The following is a 3,025-nucleotide window of genomic DNA, read 5'->3' as shown; positions in this document are numbered from 1 at the left end:
CTGATTCAGCCATGCAAAGCCACCAATAGGACCCCTCATTGCCATAAATCATTAGTGCTTAATAACTCAACTTTCCAGAATATTCTTTTGTTTTATAATCCCAGAAAATGCAATGCTAATGGTTCGTGAGCAACGTCAATGTACCTCTAAAGTCAGAACATAATACCCTTGTAGGAAAAGTAATGCAAAAATTGATCGCTACGTCACATAAAGACAACTGATGCCTTTTTTCGTCTAGCCAGGCTTATTTGGTTAAAATGGTAAATGGTCAACTCGTACCCCAGGTATGACTTTTAACAAATACCGATATAATATACAAACATGTCAAGACAGACAATGTGGCATTCTTGTCCAGCAACCAGGGGAATAGCTTCACCATTCACTTGGGAAAGCTTAATATTCTGGAATACTGTTTGATCAGCACGCGGAGAAAAGTACCATACACAGAGAAAGATCTGTCCCGTGGGCAGTCTTGTCATAAACTCCTTGTGAAGCAAGCCTAGAACTTTGAGAAACATAAAAGAAACCTCGGAGAAATATTTAACTAAAATATGACGGTTGATCTTCAACTCTTGTCGGGCCTGGCAGCAATTCTAAAAGTGATTTATGAGCACTACAAGATGTTGGGCTAAAGTCTAGTAAAATAAATTTGTGAAGTGCTATTTAATTGCTCAGTGGCTGAAGGGCTTATATATCCTTAGAGCAGTGCCGCGCAATGTGTAGAATTTGGAGTGTGGGATGTTTTCTTGATAGCCTCTCGCGCTCCGACAGTCCCCCTCCCCTCTTCCCACAATCCGCAGAAATCTGGTGTCCTCGTTTAGAGTAGTCTTCTCGCCTCAGCTTGGCGCTGCACCAAAGATATTATCTCAAACTTATCTCCATCATCAATATAAAGTTCATACACGTCTGGAACCTATATTCCTTGTTCTAAATTACTTAGGGTGAATTATGGCCAGAAGGTTTGCCCCCGATGGCACCGATATGAGCCCAAAGCACTCCCCGCTTCCTTGTCTTTTCTGAGGCCCTCTCGCTGCTGATTGTTGCTCCCGCTGTACCAAAACCCAATAATACAGGAGCATATATAAACTAACACCGCGTAAAGAGTAAATCCCTCAACTGCAGGAGAATCAAAACACAGAGAGCACTAGCCCATATATGAGCTAACAGAAACTGCGATCATGGCCGTGTTTTAATTTCCCAACCTCAAGGCTCTCTTGCTTGAATCAAAAGAGATGAATTTATAATTTTCATAAGACTAAAATAGAAGATGAGGAGTTTCTAATATTCAATTTAGCAATTATATTATATAAAAATAGTTGTTGGTAAATAAACCACTTATATTAAAAATTGGAGCAATAAAATATTCGACATTAAAATCCTGACTTTTTCTCTTGGTTTCGGTGTTAGTTGGCTTGTTGTTTCTCCGTGAGAAGTTACGACAACATATTTAGCACTAGAGGAGACATTATCTGGGTGAAAAACCCATTTTTGGATTTTAAGGTAATAAGGAGCACTACAGATAATAGGAATTGAGCATATTCAGCATTCTACTGTCCTCAGTGTGAGATACTGCAATAAAACACGGCCAGTCTCTCTCTAGTATCAACGCTCATTCCTATAGTTACACAGTGACATGTGGACAAGCAAGTCACGCACACGGCTTTAATAGCACATTACATGCAACGTAATTAATGTCCAGCTTTAACACAGGGCTAGGGTCTCAGCAATTTCAAGAGCCTCAAAACATGTTTTCCCACCCTGAAGTTCACTATGTCATGCTGTGTAGAGTACATGAGGAGATTTGTCTAGGCCATGAGATCCTCCTACATAATATATAACCTTCTACGTGCCTTCTTTAACTTTAGGAAAGTATAAAAAAAAAAAAAAAAAAAAAAGGATATTCAGTTCAAAGCAGTGTGCGCCATCTCTCCACTATAGCACAGCTCAACTCTGTGTCAGAGAAACCCTCACTTAGATAGGAAGTAAATGAGAAGAATCCTTGCATGCTTTCGCTTATGTGTGTCTCATAGTCTTCATATACAGGTATGTAACACGCGCGATTTCAATAAACACCTAGCCTCGCTAGCCTTTTAGAAAGAATGTGTCTGTTCTGTTCCTCTCACGCATATTGTAGAATAATGTTTAAAACATCGATACAAAGGCGTAACTACAAATGTATGAAAGCGTGAACAAGAACTATAGGCAAAGTGGCTGCAGTTTGGTGTGGCCTCTGGGGTTTATTATTCTGATGCAGTACGCTAAACTTGATCCGCATAATCCGCCGTCACGCCCGCTCCATACCAATAAACATATATGAAGAGAGCGCGAGCGAAGATTACAAAAACTGGTGCGACATAGCAGAGGGCATGTTGCTGCCTATCTGGGAAAAGATAAGCTCCCCTGACTGAAAGAAGACTGGAGCAAACCAAGAAACGTTCGCTTTCCATGCAGAATTTCGCCCCTTTTCCGAATGCTGCTCAACACCACCTCTCACCAGAGTGTCACTACAGTCCGAGACGGACATAAGAGTGCTTCAGGTGTAACATCACAGTCCCAAACAGTTTCACACACACACAGAGCACTCCTACTCATGTGTTTCAGGCATTTATCCACCTGCTTCCTTTGCTTATTATCTTGTTACTGCTGGCTCACTGACCCTGTAAGCTCCTCAGCTCCATTTACTTCTTAGATGATGATAATAATAATAATAATAATAATAATAATAATAATAATAATAATAATAATAATAATAATACAGAAGTATCCTCTTATAGCTCTTTCCCTTCTCTTGCAGCTAAAAACTTTTGCTCTTCAGGATTTGAGGCCCATTCGAGCCATCAGCTGTTCATACACAGTCCAAGCCATGGCAGCCATGAGAGTGCGTCGAAGAGACCTGGGCACAGCTCCACGAAAAAACCCAGCCATGCCGTGCTCCTGAAGAAAAGGCCAGAGCAGCAATCCTCAGTTAGATGTTATATAATAGTGAAAGTGTTGCTTCTTACTGAAAAACACAACAAAAACGTGA

Source organism: Haplochromis burtoni, unplaced genomic scaffold (assembly GCF_018398535.1).
Source record: "Haplochromis burtoni strain Fernald_Lab_line unplaced genomic scaffold, NCSU_Asbu1 Contig_181, whole genome shotgun sequence".
NCBI lineage: Eukaryota > Metazoa > Chordata > Actinopteri > Cichliformes > Cichlidae > Haplochromis > Haplochromis burtoni.
The sequence above is the reverse complement of the archived record's forward strand: the minus strand, read 5'-3'. Positions refer to the sequence as shown.